Source organism: Coturnix japonica, chromosome 1, assembly GCF_054131305.1.
Source record: "Coturnix japonica strain WE chromosome 1, WE-NBRP24, whole genome shotgun sequence".
Lineage (NCBI taxonomy): Eukaryota > Metazoa > Chordata > Aves > Galliformes > Phasianidae > Coturnix > Coturnix japonica.
Genome location: NC_140663.1, coordinates 95,333,777 through 95,358,281, shown reverse-complemented (window position 1 = coordinate 95,358,281; position 24,505 = coordinate 95,333,777). Strand labels below are relative to the sequence as shown.

The 24,505-nt window shown below is 40.1% G+C and overlaps 1 protein-coding gene across 6 annotated transcripts in view; it reads left to right on the top strand.

Annotated features, from left to right (window-relative positions):
- The window catches only part of GRIK1 (glutamate ionotropic receptor kainate type subunit 1), a 156,919-nt gene that overhangs the window by 21,816 nt on the left and 110,598 nt on the right, over positions 1 to 24,505 (top strand). The window lies entirely within an intron of this gene.

Here is a 24,505-nt window from a genome sequence, read left to right as displayed (position 1 = left end):
GCCCGGAGAAGAGAAGGCTTCAGGGACATCTTATTTTGGCCTTTCAGTACTTGAAAAGAGAGCTTATAAGCAGGAGGGAAATCAACTTTTTCATGGTCTGATAGTGATAGGATAAGGGAGGGTGTTTTAAACTAAAAGAAGGGAGATTTATATTAGATGTTAGGCAGAATTTTTTTCCTCAGAGGGTGGTAAGGCTGTGGCCCAGGCTGTCCAGAGAATCTGTGGTGCCCCATCCCTGGAAGCGCTCAAAATTGGGTTGGATGGGACCCTGGGCAACCTGAGCTGGCTAGGTGGGATTTGAGGCCCCTTCCACCCCAAACCATCCTGGATTCTATGATTCTGTGATTCACTGATCATGGAATAATCTGTTATAGAATACTGCAAAGTTTCTTATTTAACAATGGCAGTAAACAGAAATAATCTTTTATGGACCAAGTCAAGCATTTCATTTTATGTGGGAAAATCCAAATGCAGTGTCTCTTTTTTTTCCTATTGTAAGTGTATTGTCCTCATGATCAGGTAAAAATATAAGCCTGAGAACATAGTTTAGTGCTGATATGCAATCCCTTCCTTATATATGGTGTCTTTAGATGTGTCTGAGCATGAGGCTATCTATCTCTACATTATCAGAAGGTACTGTAGATCCATTGACCACAGCAGTGAACAGCCCTGCTTGAGCAGCTGCAGGCATCTATGGTGGCTCAGTGTGCTCTCAGAAGATGCCTGCTAGTGGTAGGCTTGCATTAGGCTGTACATCTAGACCACACAGTCCTGTACAGCTTCATACAGCTTTGATGCAGCAGAACTCCTCAGAGGTGCAAACAAAATTCTGATAACTGTGGGACAGTCAGGAGATTATCTCCAAAAGCACATTGTGAGCTGCAGCTCAGCTGAAATGGTACATGTACCTACTCCCTACAAATCTTTTCACACAATACCTAACAGCAGCAGCACTACCATCACCATTGAACAAAATTTCTATACAACCTGTGTGCCTTGTATCTTAAACAGGACATATGATAGATCTGTGTGCTCCAAGTTTTTATTTCGTAGTGGATCTGTCACTCACAGGCTTGTGTGCCAAACATTGTGTTTTGTAGCTATCCTTCTTTAGTAATCCAACAAAACCCAGTTATGCTAGTAACAGAATGAAAACAAAGCCAGTTGTGACACATATATAAATATAAGCTCTGTCAGCAACGATAGTATTTTTGCATGTGAACAGAAAACAGAAAGAAAAAAGAAATGCCTGTATGGAGGACTGAGTTGAATTCTATCTGTACTTAATTATTACAGAAAATGCAACACCAGAGTGCCCCTGTGAAATGGGAAAATCCTTGGCACTCTGCAGCTGGAAACGAATCAGGGAGCCCAGCCTGCCCTGCAGCATGACTGCTGTTCAGCAGTTAGCCAGGTGTCAAGGCCCCTGCAACACAGCGTGTATGAGAATATCCATGCTGCCATACATCTTCAAATTGATTTCTCCCTTAACCTACAGGGAGCACTGTTCCTATGGGAGAATTCATTGGAGGGGGAACATGAACATTCATGTTACTGTCCAGAGAGAGGGGCTTCCCATAGTTTAAGTCTAAGGGATTAGAAAAGAGATACATCCTCCTTTGTCTCTTTATTTTTTGATCACAATGTGAAATGCTGCTTTGGACACTTCATGCTTCTTTATTTCTTTCATTAGCTATGTTCAGGATCAGAATAAATTTAGACCAGGAACACTCACATTTTGAAAATCTAGTAAAATACAAATACCAGAGCAGTTTTTCCCTGGGTGATGTGACCTTAATAGAGAAGCTGAAGAAATGATCTAGCTGGAAGTTTTATTTATGCTGAAAAGATTAAACCTTTATTTATGTATTTCAATCTTGTGAGTTATAAAGCCCTTTTTGGCTTTTTCTCTTATCAGCCTTGTTTTCATTCTATTTTGTTCTGACAGGCACATGGATGGAAAGGGTTTTAAGAGGTATCAGTCATTCAGATGTGGAACAATGCAGCAGTTGCTTAGTGCATGAAACTACGGCATGAGGAACTTCATACAAAAGAAGACTGCCGGTGCTTTTGCAGTATGCAAATGCATTTCCCCCAAACCTGTCTGAATAGTGAGCAACAAATTCATCTCAAATAATGGATAAATAAATGAATAACCAAACAATCATACAAATTAAATGTCTAGTGGCCCTACAGAGAATATCTTTCTTGCCACCTCTATTTTAATTGGCTAAAATTTCACTGCAGTATGGAGATGTTTTTTAAATGCTTGTTTGCCATAATTTAAGGAAGTGGAACAAATTTTGTCTAAAGCAGACAGATGATGGTTCCCAGGTAGCAGGGGCACTCAAACCAGTTCTGACAAGAAAAAGAATTTAAAAAAAAAAAAAGAAGGGAGATTAAGAAAAATGTATAGAATTCCAGAATCTTTAAGGTTGGCAAAGATCACTAGTATCATCTAGTCCAACTAACCACATCCTCTGGTGCTACATCCACACAGCTCTTGAACACCTCCAGGGAAAGTGACTCTACCACCTCCCTGGGCAGCTCCCATCTCCTCCCTGTGCCACTCCACCACCTCCCTGTGCCACTGCCTCATCACTTTTTCTGAGAATAATTTTTTTTCAAATACCCCCTGGTGCAACTTGAGCCTGTTCCCTCTCTTCCAATCACTGTTACCTGGGAGAATAGGCTGACCCCCACCTCGCCACGACCTCCTTGAAGGTGGTTGTAGAGAGTGATGAGCTCTTTTCTGAGCTTCCTCTTCTCTAGATTGAAAAATCTCAATTCCTTCAGCAGGGCCTGTGTATTATGAAGCAGAAGAATGTAATGCTTAAGAGAAATAGGTCTTGTCTCTGACCAGCTGGTGGCTCACGGCATCGTCCCAAGAAGATGGGCCTGAGATTTCCTCAAGCACCTTAAGCAATGTGAACCCTGCACCAGATGGCTCAGCAACATTTGGCCTGTCACATTTTTACACACTGAAAAAGCACTTTTTATTAAAGCTGAATGTTATGAGATTGATCTGAAGATTAAAGAAAAATCTGAGATGCAGAGAAGACTGAGCTCATACAAGAACTGTTGATGGCTCTGTTCCCTGCTAATGGGGATGGCATAGGGAAGAAGTGGATCATAGAATCACAGAACCATTTGAGTTGGAAGGGACCTGTAAAAGCCATCAGGTCCAAACCTTCTGCCGGGAGCAGGGACACCCACAGCTCCATCAGGTTCTCAGAGTCCTGTCTGGCCTGGCCTTGAGTGTCTCCAGGGATGGGGCATCCATCACCCCTCTGGGCAACCTGTAACCCCCATAAAAGCTTGGATGTGTCCCATGCCTACCTGGATATTTTTAAAAAAGGAGCCATGAATGCCTATTCGTGGCTATATATATTTTTTAAGAATGAAGCGTGGGACATGAAGATTTTCCTGGAAATATAGCAACTTAGGTGGGTCACCCACTGCCTTGGTGCTAAACTCTGTATGGTCATAAAGATTCATCCCATGAGGTGGAGTTTTTATATTTCTTCTTTTATTTTTTGGTGTGTGCTTAGAGGGGAACATAAATCTGCTGTCCTCAGATTAAAATAAGCTTTTTCGCAAATACAAATATTTTGCCCTGGGGGAATTCATCTGATAAAAGCAGAATTTGTTATGTGTTTTATTTCCACAGGAATATGTAGTGCTTTTGCTTGTTTTGTTTTTGTTTTGTCTGATACTTCTTTTCTTTGATTCGTGGATCAAAGGAAATTTAAGGGCAAACTGCAGTATTGTCTAATGGGGGTAACTGTGGTCCAGTGGGACATTTTCTTATGTATTGGATCAGCCTCGATAGCAAAACTGATCACAAAGCAAGTTTATGGGAAAAAAGCCAATTTGACAGGATTCATTCGTCAAGATCAATGGTGCGCAACACTAATGAAAAAATAGTAACTGCATATTGTCCAAGGGAAATTGTGGTAGTTTTTTCTCCCTCTTCCATTATAAACATGAAGAGTGCCACCAGTACTTGTCCAGAGCGAGAGTTATTTTAAGTAGCCAGTACAGCTTAATTCTCTGTAGAGTTGGTTGTTTTCTTTTTCATAAAAGTAAGCATTTAACTTAAAAGCTTGAACACTGGAAAATGTCTTCAGTTTGTGTTTTGTGCTTATATTCTAGTCTGGATTTTTCTAAACAGATGTAGTATTCAGGCAGAAATTGAGCTGTTTGCTGAGCTTGTTTTTTGTCATTGCATTTTGTTACACAGAAGTAGTATTTTTAAGATGGATAAAGCTTCGGACACAGAGTGAATTTAACCACCACACTCCAAGCACGCCTCAAGTAAACTCATCAGGGAGTCAAAGTAGACTCTGGTACAAGTTCCTTTTCACCCCCCTGTTTGGGTGTTTTGAATGTTATAGGAAAGGAAGCGTGGTAAAATCAATGTTTTCTGGAGTTGGTCACGTTTGGAAGAGCCAAATTTCAACTGGAATTTACTGATTTGGCCCTTGTGGGTCCCCAACATCCAGAACTGCTTCAGGGATGTTGGTTGTTCTCTCAGTCTCCTCTGCCAGCCACAGACGCACTCTCTGGAGAGGATGCATCTGACAGAAGGGAAGAGCAAGTCCCTTAAAGCTCTTGCATAAGCAAAAGCAATGAAGTACTAATGAGATGTAGAGTATTTGTAACAGCTTTTGAATGTTTGTGGTGTGTTCACACTTGTGGCAATGTAAGTTAAAAAAAAAATAAATTGTTTTTTGTTTTTTGTTTTTGTTTTTTTGTTTTTTTCGTTTTTGAATGGGGAAAAAAACATTCAGTGGCTGTGCTTAAAGCTGCCGACATTTATGGCTGTGAATGAACAAGAATCAATTTTTCTGTCACATTTGGGGTTTACATTTCTGTGGTATCATGATGGGATTTTGAAGGGAGGCATTTTTATTTTTGCTTGGGGTCATAGGGTTTCACTCTGTTTCTGCTTGAAGCTGTCCAGATAATCCCTAGGTCGAATCTCCCAGACTCTTTGGTTCTTTGTTGTACCTTATGTTTTAGATTAGGAAAGCTTCAGGCTTGTCTTAGTGGGCAGCAAACCCAAGTTAAGTATTCAGCAAGATTGTACCACTGTAGAAACAAGATATATGAAAACATTGCATGTCTTCTGTTAGTGAGCTGCTCTGGGGAGCTATGCAGAGTGTCATGGAAATTATATAGCAGTGTGCTGGGTAACTCTGAGGTCTATCGTAGCTAGCTCAGTGGTGAGCTTCCCTTTGTCCTTGCCTCAGCACACCTAGACACCATGACATTTTATGTATGAAATGTTATTTAATGTATTTTTTTCCTCAAAATGAATACCGCCTTGCTTTTGTCTGAGATAACTGTATAATACATTTGACTGTGTTTACTAATCTTTCCTTCTCCTTGGGCACAAAACCTCTGTAAAACGAGCAACTTACTTAACTAGCAGTGGGGGCAAATGCATAGTCAACATATCCCTTGATGTGTGTCCAGTTCTTTCCAAACGTTCAATCTATTTTAAGGATTTCATTTTCCTTGGGGATAGTCTGTAGATTTTTTTCTGCTGTTTAATTGCACTAACTTGCCTGTTAGACTGTTCTCTGATCACTGTGGCACTGCACTTTGTATAAGAATTAGATGTGCTGCTAAAAGAAAAGACTTAATATCCTTTTTCTGGCTTCACTTCTCTATTTCCTTTTCTTTTGTTTCTTCCATCACTACACTTTCATTACACCAGATCTTCTTTGTTATTGCATTCATTTACTCGATTTCCAATGTTTTACTGAATTTAACTTTCTGCTGTGCAGTTGTAGCCCTCTCCTCATCTCAGCACCACAGACTTATTTCTGCTCTGTTGCCATCCAAGTGCCATTCAATACAGTTCTAATCACTGCCCTAAGTGCTTGAGACAATACATTTCCTTTACCTGCCCAAGCAATCCATGCAGAGCACTGCAGATGAGAAAGCCGCATCAAGCCCTGGGGTTGGCAGGGCCTCCAGAGCTGAGCACCACTGCTCTCTTGTGCTGGTGTATAAAGGGAAACTCCTTCTCATTCTTGAGCAAAGAATTTTTCTGCCATTTAGCAGTTATTAGTATGGAGCTGGAAAACAACTGGGGAAAAGCTTACATCCAGAATATAATTATATAGATGAATATCTAACATTAAAAAGAGCCCTCCTGAGAAATCAGATTTTTCTTCAATATCAGTATGCACGCTTGCAAAAGCACAAGAAAATTTGTATTAAAATACCTGAATATACATAGAACTTGTCTTACTTTTGCTCCCAGAGATATAATATTATTAATTCAGGGAAACTGGAATAATAACATGGCTAAGAAATGATTATGCAGAGCTAATATCCATGCTCGTTCATTCTTTGTACACTGTGCACACTTCTTTCAAAATAGGCCCTTCTACCTGTTCCTGAATTTCTTTCAGATCCAAATTCAGGGGAATATGCTTATTCATCTATTCACTTTCCTTTAGGGTGATCCTGTTCACTTCTCAGCTGGGTTGCTTTAAGCCCTGCAACCTCTTAGGAGCAAAGATGCTTGGAAGAGTGCTCGCAGCTTCCCCTGTTGTGGGCCATGAGCATGTAGTTACTGGCAAGAGGAGATGATGTATATCACCATGTCACCCAACAAGTGCATTTGAATGGTTCTTTGTCTGTGCTACCACAGGAGATACCCTCCAAAGTGTGGATGTACCACATACTGTCTGCAGGCTTACAACTCAGTAAAACAGAATGAGCAGCATTTCTGCAGGAAATGTGAGGGTCATGGTTGTCCTGTGAAAAGCTGGGATTTGATTGCACTATTCCATCTCACTTGAAGACTATTCTGTGGAGTGCCTTTGACCAGGTCTACCTGAATGGCAGAGTTGAAAGTGAAGTAAGCTAAGTACCATTCATCTGTTTAGCTGCACCACTGCCTGCTTTAAGTGGATTGCTGCAGAAAACACTGATAAAATTAAAAAGTAATGGAACTATTCCTTAACATATTGTCCTAGTTTATATATTACTGGGATTGTTTGGTCTGGAGAACCTCTTATCACTCTCTGCACACAGCTGTGGGGGTTGGCCTTTTCTCTCAGGTAACAGTGATAGTAAGAGAGGGAATGGCCTCACTCTGCACCTTGACGTGCCTGTGGGAAGTTCAAGCTGAGTAGTAGGAAGAATTTCTTCTCAGTATGAGCAGTGAGGCAGTGGCACAGGCTGCCCAGGGAGGTGGTGCAGTCACTGTCCCAGGAGGTGTTCAAGAGCCGTGTAGATGTGGCACTAATGGATGTGGGCAGTTGGAATGGTGGGGGTGGGCTGATGGTTGGAGTAGGTCATCTTTGTGGTCTTTTCCAACCCTAACGTTCCTGTGATTGCTGCTGTGGAGAGCTTGGATGTTCACACTAGCTGAGTCCCAGAGCTGAACTTTTGTGTCCAGGTTAGGAGCTGAGGAATGCATAGCCAGTGGAAACATTTTTTGAGAAGTCAATTCCCTGTTATTCATTTAGATTCCTACCTCTTTCCATGGGCGTTATTAGACTACGAGTTTAAACCCCTTCCATGTCTAAATTCAGTGCTGTCAGTTCTCTTCTTGCTTAATGTGAACCTATTTCTGCATTACAAATTCAGCCAACGGCTTCTGATCTGGTTTTGTGGAGCCTACAGCAGAAAAATAGAATCACGGGGCTCCTGCTCTGGAAATTTTGGAACGAAAATGAAAATAGTGATGAAAGATTATTTTTTCTCACATGTGCTTCCTATCTGATTTTATTCCTTTCTCTAGGAAGCATGGAAAAATGAGTAAGCCACAAGACCAATCTTTTCCTTACATTCTTATCACAAACATCGCAATGTGGGGCAGTTTCTCTCGCCTTGTGTTTATGGCGAAAAGTGGAAAATTGAAATGTGCAAGTATCAGATCTGTCTGTACTATTGATAAAAAAAAAATACAAATTAAACCTTAAAAAATGAAATGTTTACTGTAGTGTTGAGATAAGGAATTCTTCTATGTTAATAAATTCATGAACTGACATCACATTTGAAAATAGAAAATAAAAACCAGTTTCCAAACCATCAGAATTAATTAAAATGTAATTATGTATGAACTACCCTGAATTGATGTTCTTGATGATCTGAGCTAATCCTGTGCCACTTTCAGTGTGAATGGAATTGAAATGTAGAAGTCAAAACTCTAGAAAGATGAGTATGTGGTGAATTTTGAGTAGGTGCAAACACTGAAATGATTAAACATTTCCTGAGACGGGCCTAATCAAAAGGCCACAGAAATCTTTGCACTTTGTAATTCTGATACGGTTTTTGAACACTTTAAAATGAAAAGCATTATTGTTCTGAAACTACATGTGGCTCTGCTAGGTGGCAGGGAACTACTGGAATGTACTTGAGAAGGATTTGGGCATGAATCTAAGCTCTTGCTGTGAAATCACTGCTGTGTTTTCATTAACAGTTCTCCAAGGGACAGGAGTCAGTCATCCCATTTCTTTGCATCTTTTCCTTGTGACACTGAAATTCTCTGTGGACTCTGTGGACTCTTGTGTATACAGAATATAAATACCTTTTCCAAAATTGGTTTGTTTGTTTGTTTGTTCATTTACCTCACAGTCTTGGAGAGATAAAGTTCAGAGCCCAGGCCAAACTAACTAATTATATCCTTAAAAAAGTATGGTCTGATATCCTCATGCAGGGGCTGTTTACTTCTATGTGTGAAGCCTCTTTTAAGCCTCTGTGTTACTTTATCCTCATTTTCAGACTGGTCCACTTTCACACGGATTGATAGAGGGAAATCGGTCATTAATCCTGGTTTAACATCTCATTCAGCTACTTGTGCCAACTCACCTGATACATATTTTGGATCCTCTCTTGAGTGTGCAGGTGAAGAAACAAAAGATTGACTGAGAATTGTAACATCCTGAGACAAAAAATTTGCAGATTATTTTAAAGTGTCTGTTCTTTTCTGAAAAACAATGCACTGTGTTACAGGCACATAATGACTCTGCTGATATGCAACATTTCTGTTCTGATTAATTTACTGCATGGATGAGATCATTCTGTGCTGCAAGATGTCTTAAATGATGGTTCTGAGTGGATAGCAGGCCTGTTATAAAACATTGTTCTGGAAAGCAGCATGCTCCAAAATTCAAAACATGTTTTTTTTTCCCACTCTTTCTAGACCGTATGCAAGGAGACAGTTTGCATCAGGCCCACAGTGCCTACTTCTGAAATATTACCTAAATGGGAAATATTTTGATAAAAGCAAAAAGCTTTCTGATGGCATTTCATGCCCCATTAGAAACCAGAGGACCAACCAGTAATAAGGTTATACAAAATGTATACTTATTCACGTTCTCTTTTCTCATCGTGCAAACATTTCCAGTCTTCTTTCATAATGAATGTTACAGTGTATGATGTGTGAATCAATCCTATCTGTGCAGACACAGCAGAATGAAAGGTATAATGATGTGGGAGTAAAGTGTCAATGCATAATTCATATCTGACAGTGTGCTCAGTGGAGTGCTATCCGGCAGCCCTCCATGGCAGAGAGGTTCTCATGTGCTTCAGAAATTCATCTGCATCAGCACACTGTGTTTCTGCTTGGGTGGCAGACTCATCATGTAGGATGGGTGAAATGCCATTCAGTGGCACTGCTGTAGTGGAGAATAAGGACAATGTAGCTCTGTGCCAGCAACTTGAGACTTTCCATTGGGAGACTAGTGGAAGATTTCTACTCCAGATCATGAAAGCCTGTCTCCACCAAAGACCCAAACTCTTCAAAACAGTAATTTAGTATTACCAAATTATAAAGTAGTAAACTCCATAGCAGCTTCATCCTATAAGCACTAGCAGTCTTACCTACTGGGGTGTCAAAGTTGCTTTCTCAGATTGTCTGAGCATGTATATATATTATAAGACTTAGGATCATCAGGATGTCAGTGCATTTAAATCACCACCGTGCACCAAAAACTAGTAAAGCTGTGCCAATTTACATCTGATCAGTGACCTCTCTAAGAGTCATTACGTACTGATGTGAGATAAGGACCCAGGGCTTGATCTTATGCTGGGATGCAGTGGGAACAGATCTCAGTTTTGACCTAAAGGACTTGGTTTCTGCTGAATGAATCTTCTGAACCTCTCACTGAATTTGAAATTTCATTCTGTCTATGCTTTTTAAACCTCACTTTTTTGAGTGAATCCTTCTCTCATCATGCTTAGTGAATTCTTTCCCTTCCAGGAGCTTAACAACAGAGTTTATTATATTCTAAGTGTGCTGTGACAATATTGCAAAATTATTATTTTGTTTCTCCTAAACTCAAGATTTTTTTTATTTTTTATTTTTTTTTGTAAGTAATAAGTAATAATAATAAGTAATGATAACAAGTAATAATAATAATAATAAAAGACCATACAGGCTGATGAATTATCTATGATAAGAGAATGAAGCATAAAGGAATCTGAAGTAACTGAGAAAGAAAAACTGAAAAGTATCTCAAATGAAACACTAACACACACATAAACTTTTGCTACAGTATTCATCATCTGGTTTTTACCGTTGTTTTCACAAGAAGACAAGAATCATATTGCTCAGGTGATGAATTTTAAACAGACTGTGGGAATGTTCATTGTAGGCTTTCTATGGAATGTGCAAATTGCCTTCTTTGTGCAGGCTCAAGCTCAGAGAAGAGCAGTACTTTTCAGCCTGGTAAAAGCTGTATTTTGAAACTAATAAATAATAACTACTGGTGCATAGCTAGATAGTAGTTACATTCTCATACAATATATCACATAGAGTAATTTGAAATGGAATTCCTACTGCTGACTGTAACAGTTACCTTTTCTCAATATATAATTCTTGTGAGGTTTACAACTTAAACCATGGGAGCTGGAGTAACTGCAGTTTGTTTCAGTTTCATAGAAACTTAGAATGAATCATAGAATCATAGAACCATAGAATCACCAAGGTTGGAAAAGACCTACAAGGTCATCCAGTCCAACTGTCTGCCCATCATCATCTAGACTGGAAAAGATTTCAGTTCTATTAAGTTCAATCATCAACCTCAGTCACTTCCCTAGTTCTACTGGCTACATTTCTCACTCAGGCCAGGATGCCATTGGTCTTCCTGGCCATGTGAGCACACTGCTGACTCATGTTCAGTTAGCCATCAGATACCAGCCCCAAGGTCTTTTTCTGCCAGGCAACTTTGCATCCACTCTTCTCCAAGCCTATACTGTTGCATCAGTTTGGTGTGATCCAAGTGCAGGACCCAGCACTGAGCCTTACTGAATGTCATGAAATTGGACTTGGTCATCAATACATCCTATCCAGATCTCTTTGTAAAGCCTTCCTACCCTCAAGCAGAGGGTAATTCCTTAGCTGTCACCCTAATACTTTTTGGGCAGAAGCCCCAGTTTCTCTAGGTATTTTGTAAGTAGAAGCTGCCAGTTGTTTGCAGTTTTGAAAGATGTCTAGCCTCAAACCTTTGACATCTTTCCTGCTAGTGGGAGGATTTTAATCTGATTCTCCATCCTAGATGCCATGTTACAGTCCATCATCTGTCTTCCCCCTCTGAACTAAAATTCTCACAAATATGAGGAGCATGGTTGAATAATTTGTGCATAAAGGCAGTGATATTAATTGTCTTTCACTACAGTAAGTATTTATGTCTTGCAAAGGTTGTATCTATTTTTGGAGAAAGGACATTCTATTTAACATCCATTAAGTTCACTGAGCTCCTTTGTATTAAATTCTACACAACCTTTAAATTTCACCATTTCTAGGGCATGTTAAAGATAGGATGCTCTGTTTGCCCTAGATTTGAAGGCAGTTGGTACAATCTGGCATCCTGCACTGTTTGAAATAATGTCAGAATGAAACATAAAGCCTCAAAATAGGGCCCTGGTGGGATTTTAGATGTGTGTAGGTCCCTCATTGATCCCCCGTGTGCAGGTGAGCTCCAAGCAAAGCCAGGATTAAGTAGCTACCTACCTCTCAGTTTTGCACAATCCAGTGCACTGACAGAGTGTGATTTTAATACTAGTCTCTGATTTCCATTTCACCAAGCAAATATTCTGAGAATGGGATTAAGTACATTGTAAGAGAAAAAGAAATTGAAAGATAGTTCTGTTTTTTTTTTGTTGTTTTTTTTTCTTTTTTTCCCCCTGAGAAAATGTTGCACTGCTTAAGATTTGAGATGCACTATAAAGGCTGGCCACCTTGTTATTTGCTGTTGTCTGCTTAGGCTACAAGCATTGGGAACAGAAAGAATTCACCTGTGCGCACTTATGCAACATAAAGGAAACACTGATTTTTCTGTACCTCTGACTGACCTTCAGAACTTCTCAAGCCACTTGATTAGTCGAAGTGAAAAAAAAACCTTTTCATGGGAAACAACAAAAGAGGAGACTGAGAGGACAAGTGTGCTTCAGAGGCAGATGATGGTGCGGGACTTCTGAGACAGAGAAATAGTTGCTGAGGAGGTGATGCCAAATCACAATTCAAGCTTCTTGTAATGTCTCAGACTTTGTCCTAAGGAATGATGCAGACCATCAAACTGTATTGCCTATGCACACTGGAAACATTCAAATGGCAAAGGATGGACAGCGCAGTGTTCCTGAACCTACAGAGAGCGGGTTTGGTGAGGGACACCTGATAAGAGTGACCTCTAGACACCTCTATGGGAATCTATGTCTAGATGGCAAATGCTACTGATTAGCTGCTTATAAAGTGATAAGTATTTTTTTCAAGGTCATTAAGATGCATACTGCTGTATATAGCAATCACCTGGCAGTTTCTGAGAAGTATACATCTGGAAACTGTGAGAAAATCAGGTCTGCTAGCATTTCTATTACCTCCCTGTTACTGCATTGGGAGGTGGCTGCCACTACTTTTCATCAGGCAAAGTGATGGAAGAAAGAGGAACATAAAGGAGGAAAGAAGAATGGCAGTAGAGTTTGTCAGTGGACATTTTAAGAACTGCCTCTTTTCTCTCCCCATCCACAGATAAATAACGTGCATATATATTTGTCCTTTCTCACTCTTCATCTGCCACCTGCTCTGTATTCTCATTGTTTTCATATGCAAAGTTTTAACGTTTTAACAGTAAATCCTCATTTTGTACTGCAAATTTGTATAGACAGTTTTGCTTTGATTAGTTCTAGCTGAAAAACAAATGCAAAATGTGCATGAGGGACTATTACCTTTTAATCTCTACTAAATCCCAAGCTTGCAGGCGTGAAAATATTAATCAGTATTTTCCCAATAGCGTATAGTAAGATGCAGCACTCACTGTTACCAGTGAAATCATTTCATCAGTTGCCACTGGGAAAGTAATGTTTAATGTTCTCACTCTGCAGATACCTGGAATGCAAAGGTAGTTTTCTGTGGAAACACCCTTGAGGGAAGTAAGAGAAAAAGGCCAAGAGAACCTATAAGATTTTTTCATCCACCCTCTCTTTTTTCCAGCTCATTTGGTCCTACTGGCTGTGAGAGGTGGTATCATTGATTATATCTGCTGATACTAATGAAAAAAGTGATTGGGCTTTTAGATGCATTATCCCTTCCACATGTTTTCTTAGTGAGAGCACCTTTGCTGTGCCTCCACACATATCCTTCTTGTCTGAGTAGTAGGTGGCTTTTTTCCATAGTAAGGATAATCATGGTTAATTTGATTATGAATTAAAATGTCACTAATTCTCTGATACATAGACTCAGAATGAAGCTTTACCTAAAGATGTGACCAAGAGTCACTGCAGAGATCTGTACTTACTGTTCTCCTTCATTCTGTATCAGAAGTACCCAGCATAAAATTGTGCTTTCCTATCCTAACCTCTGGGTTCCCTGTGGATTCTGAGAGTTAAGGGCATTTCTTTCTTCTCACTCATCATCAGTATAAGCAGCCAAATTATGCCCCCAGGTCACTATGTGCAACCCTATTACCTTCAAAGTGAGCCCAGTGATGTACAGCTTCATTAGATTTGGGGGAGTTTGCATAGGTTTTTCCAAAGGCACAGTCTGAAAGTAATGGAGTTACAGAATATTACATTACCTACAGAATACCTTTCTGCTGATGCTGGAGAAGATCCTAGACATGCTGTCAGAGCCTTGGCTGAATTTTTGGGTAGAAAAAGCATATTTTGAAGAAAAATGCAATATGAAGTAAGACAGACAGCAATTACATGGTATGTACTTTGGTACATTTTTTATATCCTCTTTGAAGCAGATTCAAAATGTGAATTACCAACATTTTTGTATCGAAGTGTAGCTTCAGTAAAACAAGTGTTTTATTTGCTAGAGCTTCTGGTGATTTATTCCAACATGGTGTACTTCTTATATGTCTTTACTAAAGAAGGTATTCTGAAACATCGCATCCCAGATGATTCAAGTGTTGGATTAAAGACCTATTCAGAAGCACTAAGCAAAAGTAAACATAGGGAATCATGTTCCACAGCCAGAGGAAAATGAAGTATGTATTAAAGGCAACTTTCTTTTTATTAAGAGTTCTAATTACTTTTTCTAATGTTATGTCAACATTACCACAAGAAGTCTAATGCTGCTTCACCTTGTGTGTCCATAAAGAAGCCTTCTTCCTTTTTGTAAGCATGGAGCAAATGCTGATCAAATTCAGTAGAACTTGTTTCTATGCAGACAGAAAGAATATTTCCAAAGCACTTTATAAATTAAAATGTTTGGTCTGTCTTGAGCAGCAGGGAAAGACAGATAGTAACACATTCTCCATAAAAGGTCAGGAGACCCAAAAGCAAATGCAGAAACATCAATTGTTTCCAATCACTAATCATATATAATTGGTCTAGCTCACCTGAACTAGAACGCATTTGTTATTATAATGCATAATTAAAGTTCTTTTCGTTTTTCTGCTTTCCAGTTGCAATTATCTTTCTTTTAACAAATGTCTGAAAAGGAAACTTCTTGTAAAAATGAAGATATGTTTGAAAAATTAGCATAATTAAGAAAATGTCCCTGAAAGAGGAGAAATTTTGCAAGTATGAACAATTTCAGTTCCACGATAATTTTTGACTGTCCTCTGTGAATTCCATGAGACAGAAGATATTCAGATTCTGTCTATGGATGCATTCAATTTTCTGTTTCATTTTAATGTTCAGCCAGGCATGCTGGGGGACCAAAATTCTGAAGCAAATCATTAAAGCATACGTCTAATTCTGATTTTGATGGAAAAGTTTAGCATTAAAATGACATACAAAGATGACAGTAAGTAGTTGCACAGTATAAACTCATAATTGCCTCGATTATCTTGGGAAGCTATGATAAATCAACCAAGCAGTAAGTGGTTTTGTGTTCCACAACAGTCAGGAGTTCTATTGCACAATGTGCTCTGAATAAGACCTCTTATGTTGTCCAGTGCTGAGTGATGTCTTCGTGATGCTGCTCATCTTCTCTTAGCTAGAAACACTCTTTGCTGGACCTTTTCTAGTGTTCTTGTATCTTTATCAATAGATAACTGTGAGAATAAAACCATGGATTTTTCCATAGTTCTACTTTCATAACAGAGTGGCAAAACTGCAAGTGAGGGATGAAACTGTACAAATCAGAATGGCTGGAACATTAGTATATTTGTTTTGATTTTCATGTTTAAATCTGCTAAGGCTTTGATTTTGCTCTTAGGAAAACTGGTTTTTCTCATTCTTCTTTCTGTTCCTCTTATACTAAAATATCCTTAAGCACACACTGTTCTCCACTTCTCACAAGTTTTCCCACTCCCATATCCCCCATCAGTTCCCTCACTGAGGTGAGCGCAGTGTCAAAAGTTCTCTTCTTACATATAGCACCTAGGCAAAATGAATTTGAATACAACATAAGGAAAGGCACTTGGGAAAAGGTAGAAGTATCTTTACAAACTGAAGTTCTGAAGTGAGGTAGTGTTTTAAGGCAAAGCTAAAGCTGTTGCTTTCCAGAGGAACGTAGTCCTGGCAAGAGATACTGAAATTTAGCCTTGGAGACACAGCTCTTCAGAGCAGTCCCAGCTCACTGTAATAAGGCAAACTCTTCAGCATGCCTCCAGGTTGTCTCAGGCTTTAGGATTAAGAAGATTAGAGCAGTCAGTGTTGCAGTTTTGAATCGGCTTTTGAAGGTACGTGAGGCTGGTCAGCCACCACCTGTTTGTTACTAGCTTTAATGTCAGCAGATCTTTTACTGCTCTGTCCAAATCACATAGCCCAGGGTATGCAGCTCCCCTGCGGAAGTAGTACTTCAGAGTCTTACATGTGGGTTAGATACAATAGATGCGATAATCTGTTAAATATGTAAATCTCAGCCCATGGGCTCAGATGAGCAAGAATGAGCAGCTGTACCCTGTATCACTGCAATGCTCTGCTTGTGAGGTGTGGTGCAAACTGGAATGAAACTATGGAAATAAGATCTTCTGAAAGGCTCTTGTCTATCAAAGGTGAAAGCTTGTGAAAGTGAATGGTTTGGGAGAATGGCTCAGGGGTGTGGTGTGCCATGGGAATATGGACAGCTCTCTATCAAACCATGTGGTGAAGTGAAGAGCAGAGATGAAGACCTCTGATTCACTCGGGCCATGCTAGTCTCCATATGTGAGAAACAACTAATAACTGGTACTCACATTCGTCTTATTCTTCTTGTGCTGCTTCAGCCCTAGCCTTTCTGGGAATGAATGAAGAAATCTCACTGTAAAAACGATGGCTCTGCACTCATTGCAAACTCTGCCCTCACTTGAATGTATGTGCCTGAATTATTTCACCCAGTTTGTTTGCATATTACCAACACATCTTTCAAGGAAGCATTTTCTGTGAATTTGGAGTGATGACATGGCACTAACAGATATCTAGCTCTGCCAAGCCCAACTCTGATGGGAGAATAAGCTAAAATTGAACAAAGCAGCCTCTTCTTTTAAGCTAAGTCAAAAACAAACAAACAAAAAAACCAAAACAAAACAAAAAAAAACCCAGAAACCATTACAGCTGGTCCTGGTTAACCATTGATGCAAAACAGTCACTTTATTAATTCAAAAGTTTTAAAAAAATTTCACATTCTGAGCTATGTGCATTTTGTCTTTTTCTTATAAATAGATACTTCCTGTATCATAAAACTAAATTAAAATCTTAGAAGTGATTATGGTTTTAAATAGTAATGTTAAAGTCACTGATGGATTAGAGAATTATTAGTATCTTGAGGGATCTGAGATTAAAGATTATAATATTAATATGCAATCAATGATGTAATTTTGAAATGTTAAGCTTGCCTTATCTAATTTGCTATATTACAGCATGAAATATAATCATTTAGGCTAATTAAATGTCCCTAATCTTTTTCAAGCTTAAGCTTCAACTAACCAATATTTACTTACTCAGAATGAGATTCAGTACCTCAGTTTTCAAGACAAATCTTTACAAAATCCAGCATCCTGATTTCAGCTGAAGAGATGTACTGCGGAATACCAAGAGCTGTTTTAGACAATCAAAATGCATTCAAAGACTTAGCACAGCATTTACATAAGGAGGACTATTAAACTGGTAAAGTAAACATAATAGAACAGAATTACAGGAGCATTATAGGGGCAGTACTTTGATAATGCTGCTATCCAGAAAGGAAGGATGTAAGAAAATAAAATGGTTTTATTCTGGTCTGTTTGTGCAGCATACAATGTAAGGCAAGTCTAAGCTCATTAGCAAGGTGCTTGAAGATTCACCTTCCACAAGTTTACACTGCAAAGCGGAATATATAACTGTTTCTGTGTGCAAAAGAGAAGGCTCACTCTGCAGAAAGAAAATGCAGCATGACCAGAGGGCAATTTATTAACATCCACAGCACCACTAACTGCAGAACGAAAGTTGCATTTATGAACCATTGAATGCATCAGGCAAGATGAGATATAATAATGATAAACAAACTAGAGAGCAGAAAACTTCTCAGCAGAAACAAGCAGAGGCACCACAGCAAAGCACTGTTTAGAATTGTGCCCATTATCAGATATTTCAGGCAGCACAGCAGCAATTCATATTTAAGTCTTGTCAAATATACCTATTCTTTGTATAATAAAATACCCTCGAACCAACACAAACAGTTTTTAAACAGTCATGGAAAGGAGAGGGAAGAACCTGGAAATCATTGCCTGTCATTGCCAGCTGAATGATGAGACCATACAAATGCGGCTTCTCTTCCTCTGAAGAGTGGCCAGGAATCCTGAGCAGGCATTTCTTCCTGCTGCCTCTCTCCCTCACCCCTATCTCAACCAAAATCATTTTCAAGGGGGGCGAGGCGAGAGGGGGAAGAGTGAGTTGTTTTTCTTTTTCCCCGCAACCCTATACAAACTTGTCATTTAATCTGTGAGCAAGAGCCAGCCTGCCACCGTGGCAGCCTGCTCCGCAGTCTTATTTCCATCTCTGTCTTAGATTTATTCATGACTGCTTCATATCCACTTGTCCATGTGCCAGTTTTGTCCTTCAGCTCTTTCCTCCCTGTATTTTACACTCCCCCCTGCCACAAAAAAATTGGTTTAGAAGGAGAAAGCTTATTCCTTTGCTGCCTTTATTTTGGTCTGTGATCCAGCCTTTCTTGTCTATTCTCCACTCAGAAGATGGATTTTCCACCTCCTGAGCATCCTGGTGAGCCATCTCTGCACATCTTTTCCGCAATATAGGTGACAAAAACTGTGTGCTGCCTTCCTGGTGACTTCTCATCTATACATTGTGCAAGGACACCAGTGCTTTACTCTCTGTAGGGGATAGAGTTTAACAGGTGATCCTCACAGGTCCCTTCCAACTTGCGATGTTCTATGATTCTGTGATTGAGCTGCATCCAGAGATATTGTTTTCATAGAATCATAGAATCAATAAGGTTGGTAAAAAGCACTAAGATAATCTAAACCAACCGTCAGTCCATCACCTCCATGCCCACTAACTGCATCTCCAAAATTACGTTCCTTGCTTGTGGAAGCACAGTCGAATAATAGATTTCTACATAAACATCCATCTACAGCCAACTTGCTGCTTTATTGTGCACACCATAAACTACGCTTCCTTCAAAAGGAACACTCCCTCTCCATAGCAGCTGGGGAAGTTTAGTACCATTCTGAGGTAAATCAGGCTGCTTCTTGTCCAGCCACCATCTGGCTACTGATTGCATAAAACGGAATCAGAAGTTCATTTTGTAAGCACTGCAGACAAAAGACAAGATTGTCAGGAGGAAGGAAGGAGAGGATGAATCACTTACTCATTGGAAAACAAAGCTTCAGAAAAGCCAGAATTGTTACTGCATTCAGGTCAATGGTTTTGATAGAAAAAGGTTCAAAGAGCGTTCATTTCGATGTTTTCAAAATTGGGGCAAACTCATAAATTATGACATCACTGATGAAAGAGGAAGGCGGGAGCTCTCCACAAAGAGCACCCCGCAGCAGTGGTAACAAATGCTTGTACACCTTCTGTTAAAAGCAAATAAACAAAATAAATCAGGACTGATTTTAAAATACAATTTAAAAAAATAATTATTTAAAGCAAAGTATCTTTGGGAACCTAAGATTAGTCTGATTTATTTTGTTTCAGCGTTGTCCTTGCAGATAGTCCTATCCCCCATAAACATATAGTGGGAAGCATTTAAACACAATCTGTGTGAATAAAAGCTTGTTTGAAACCTACTACAGAATAACACAGAATAATATCCCATGTTACTTAAAGTTTTTACTTACAAATAAAAGTCGGGCTGTGAGGCACAGAAATAGTAAAAAAAAAAACCTAAGGAGCTGATTTTTCCCCTCAAAATACTGTGGTTTAAAAGCTTTTTCATAACACTTTGTGGCATAAAAGATACCATTTCATGCGTGTTTACAATTACTTTCATTTGAAAGCCTGATTTAGTAAGATGTAATGAATGGTAACGTGAAGTAGTAGGCTGCCTGCTTTGGTCACTGTAGTGGAACATAAATGATCAAATTAAACGGATGCGATCACTTTTATTATTACTATGATGGAAATAGAAGTTACAGCAATTAGCATAAAATGAAACAAAACCAAGGACGGAGTAATTTCTTGAACATATTTACAAATAAGATTTCTGTACAGTAACCCAGATCTTACAACATATGTCACTTGCAGTAGCTGGACCTTGCATAAAGAATTCTGTTTTCAATCCAAAATACTTTGTAAGAGGAAATAGCTTTGATTGTTGTTGAGCAAAAACAATACCTGCCATAATAAACAAGAATTTTTAACTGTTGCTCAATCTGGAGAGAACAAAAATATGCTCTATCTAATAGAAATGATACAGGAAGATGTGAGTGGAGAGAAAACATCTTCCATGAATTGTATCTGGCTATGGCTCTGAGAGTGAGTGCACTGAAAAGAACTGACAAGAGGCCTTTATTTCCCCTGAACAGTCAGAAGTACTGTTATTTTTGGTTTTATCCAAGAACTTGCACTGCAGAAAATTGATTCCAGGATGAATGAGAACAGTGCTGGTTCCTGAGTCATCAGCAGGCACTGGGTTTCTCCTGGAAACCTGCCAGTCAAGAAGTGGCCAGAGCTGGTCCTCCTCAACCTGAAGGAAAGTCAGAAGGGCATTGGTCATCTCAGAGAATGTCTGGAAACTGCACAGACCAGAAGTTTCTCCTTTTTAGAAACCTTTGAGATAACACTTTTGGAGGAGTTATCAGTTCCTAGTAATAATGCAAAAGCAAATAGGTCTGTGTATAATAAAGTTTGGGATATTTATAAATATATTTAAGAAGCAGGAGGGGAAATAGCAGGTGATTTCACTTTAAGAACATAAGTCAAGTATGTCTTATTAAGCCTGAATAGACTGGATTAATCAAATGTCATACTGGCACTTCTAATAATGATTTTACATTGCAAATTCCGTTACCTAGCTTTACAGGCCAGGAGAAAAGTTACAGAAGATCAATTAAACAAACAGGAAATTACCTTTTCTCTTTGTAGTCCATGACTTCCAGTACTTAGAATGGTGCCAAAATCCCTGAAAATTAAACAGGCATTTGCATAAGATTAATAACTCACCTGCTTTCTGCCTAAATCGCAGCAGCTTGCTTAGGACCCCAGAGTTATCTAATGCCTGCTAGAGAGGCAGGAGATGATGAGAGCAAATTAAAAATGGCTTAACGTGTCAGAAAGGATCACAGCATTGGAACGTGGGGCTCTAGCATTAATAAATGCACCTGCAGCGTCCCAGAGATTAATGAGCAAGATCTCAGCAGAGTTCATTTCAGTGTAAAGCTTTTGGCAGGAGTTTGCCAGTCAATGCATAGTCCTGTGCTTATGAGCTGTGCAGAGACAACCACCTGGGCTGCAAGGGAGGAGCCTCATGTTTGTCCCCATCTAATTTAGGAGCAACCCAAGACTTGCTGTGGCTAAAGACAATGCATCCTGCTAACCATAAATAATCACTATAGGAAAAAAAAGTAGAAAATATGTTGGTTTGATAGTTGGAGGATAAGAATTTCCTGTAACTCACTGGAGACTAGTGGCTGCGTGACCATGCCTGACCATAGGCTGGCACAGAAGAAGGCATCAATGAGTTGGTTGTTACTACTTGGGCTGCTTAGCAACGGCCTGGGGAAGAGAGAGCTTCCTTCCCCGCACAGTGGCTGCTCTTCACAGGATGTTTAGCCAGATGGTGTACATAAGATTACTGGAAAATGATTTTCAGATAAGTCGAGAGCCTGAACAAACTAATGTAGTTCCAGGTGCATTAGCTGTTAATCCCTGGCAGAAGATCATTTCAAAGGAAAGTGCTCCTGAGTCTGCCCTGATACAAGTTTTTGTGGATCTCTACCCACAAAGCCTCAGAAGCACCCTTACCTGTTTAAAAAGTGAGTGAGAAGGGGAGTTGGAAAGAGGCAAAAATTTTGATTTATGGCAGTTTGTTAAAAAGAGGCATAGAATGAGGGAAGGCAGGCTACATAGGGATGGGAGGGATAGGACAGCAGTCTTCTTGATCCAATCTGAATGGGAATTAATTTTCATATAGGGTGAAGAATTGTGAGTAGCTTCATTAAAAAAACAAACAAAAAAGGAAGGAAGGAAGGAAGGAAGGAAGGAAGGAAGGAAGGAAGGAAGGAAGGAAGGAAGGAAGGAAGGAAGGAAGGAAGGAAGGAAGGAAGGAAGGAAGGAAGGAAGGAAGGAAGGAAGGAAGGAAGGAAGGAAGGAAGGAAGGAAGGAAGGAAGGAAGGAAGGAAGGAAGGAAGGAAGGAAGGAAGGAAGGAAGGAAGGAAGGGAGGGAGGGAGGGAGGGAGGGAGGGAGGGAGGGAGGGAGGGAGGGAGGGAGGGAGGGAGGGAGGGAGGGAGGGAGGGAGGGAGGGAGGGAGGAGGAAGGAAGGAAGGAAGGAAGGAAGGAAGGAAGGAAGGAAGGAAGGAAGGAAGGAAGGAAGGAAGGAAGGAAGGAAGGAAGGAAGGAAGGAAGGAAGGAAGGAAGGAAGGAAGGAAGGAAGGAAGGAAGGAAGGAAGGAAGGAAGGAAGGAAGGAAGGAAGGAAGGAAGGAAGGAAGGAAGGGAGGGAGGGAGGGAGGGAGGGAGGGAGGGAGGAGGGAGGGAGGGAGGGAGGGAGGGAGGGAGGGAGGGAGGGAGGGAGGGAGGGAGGGAGGGAGGGAGGGAGGGAGGGAGGGAGGGAGGAGGGGGAAGGAAGGAAGGAAGGAAGGAAGGAAGGAAGGAAGGAAGGAAGGAAGGAAGGAAGGAAGGAAGGAAGGAAGGAAGGAAGGAAGGAAGGAAGGAAGGAAGGAAGGAAGGAAGGAAGGAAGGAAGGAAGGAAGGAAGGAAGGAAGGAAGGAAGGAAGGAAGGGAGGGAGGGAGGGAGGGAGGGAGGGAGGGAGGGAGGGAGGGAGGGAGGGAGGGAGGGAGGGAGGGAGGGAGGGAGGGAGGGAGGGAGGGAGGGAGGGAGGAGGGAGGGAGGGAGGGAGGAGGAAGGAAGGAAGGAAGGAAGGAAGGAAGGAAGGAAGGAAGGAAGGAAGGAAGGAAGGAAGGAAGGAAGGAAGGAAGGAAGGAAGGAAGGAAGGAAGGAAGGAAGGAAGGAAGGAAGGAAGGAAGGAAGGAAGGAAGGAAGGAAGGAAGGAAGGAAGGAAGGAAGGAAGGAAGGAAGGAAGGAAGGAAGGAAGGAAGGAAGGAAGGAAGGAAGGAAGGAAGGAAGGAAGGAAGGAAGGAAGGAAGGAAGGAAAAGAAAGAAAGAAAGAAAGAAAGAAAGAAAGAAAGAAAGAAAGAGAAAGAAAGAAAGAAAGAAAGAAAGAAAGAAAGAAAGAAAGAAAGAAAGAAAGAAAGAAAGAAAGAAAGAAAGAAAGAAAGAAAGAAAGAAAGAAAGAAAAGAAAGAAAGAAAGAAAGAAAGAAAGAAAGAAGGAGAAAAGAGAATGAAAGCATGAAAGAAAGAGAAAGAAAGCATGAAAGAAAGAGAAAGAAAGAAAGAAAAAGGAAAATAAAAGAGAAAGTAAGAAGGAAAGAAAGAAAGAAAGCAACCATTCCTTGTTTTTGTACATGAAATGAATATAATAATAATAATAAAAAAGCACAATAAAACAAACAAAGCAAAACAGGATTTGGCAGTTAATTCCTTCATGATTAAAGGATGCAGAAACATATGAGGAAAAAACAGCTTTTGTGAGTGATTAAATGCTGAAATGAATCCAAAGGTATTTAATAACTGCTACAGTGATTTATTGAGAAAGTTTCTATTTTTGACAGTATGCATAGTCTTTACTGAAGGGAAAGAGGCCCCAGAAACCACAAATCACAGACCACATACACATACATGTGTAGGAGTAATTATCTCAAGTAAGAGTTTAAGAGTTTGTATCCTTGCTGGGGTTCGGTTTTGGTTTATTTCCATTCTGTGTGTTTGCCTCATTGAGGTCAGACTCAGCTGAATATTTGTTTGACTGGAGCTCACCAAATGGGTAACCCTTGAGTGTAGGACTAACAAGCCAAATAGCGTTTGGAGATCAGTGTTCGAAATATGCAAACAACTGTATTGGCAAGCTGCATTTACAAAGGTCATTTGATCCCAGCATGTGCAAAATGTATGCACATACTAATTGAGAGGCATATCTGAAAGTCTGACAGCCTGTTATTTGTGAGAGCATTGCCTGTATTTGCAGCAATAAGGCAAGTTCAGACGAGGGCAATAAAAATAGCTTGAAGCATGACAAGAAAGTGTACAGAGCCTGAAAAAATGCTCAGGCTGAGGCAGAGGGCTATGAAATCATCAGTGCAGGGGGGAAGGTGAACCAAGACCGAGCACTCACTGCCTTTCTGAGCACAAGGACTAAGGGGCATGAAATGAAACTAGCAGAGGCCAATTTTATAGCAGTAACATAAAGTGATTCTTTGCACAACTTGTAGTTAAACTGTGAAACTCCTTGCTACATGACATGGAGGAAGCGATCAGCCTTTCCTAGGTTGAAAAGGCTTTGGAAAAGTCCAAGTAAAGCCCAGTAAATGCCCAGATATCACCTCTGGCTCTGGAACTGAAAGAGACAAAGACACCTTGAATACTGAGTATATAAGAACAAAAACTGTT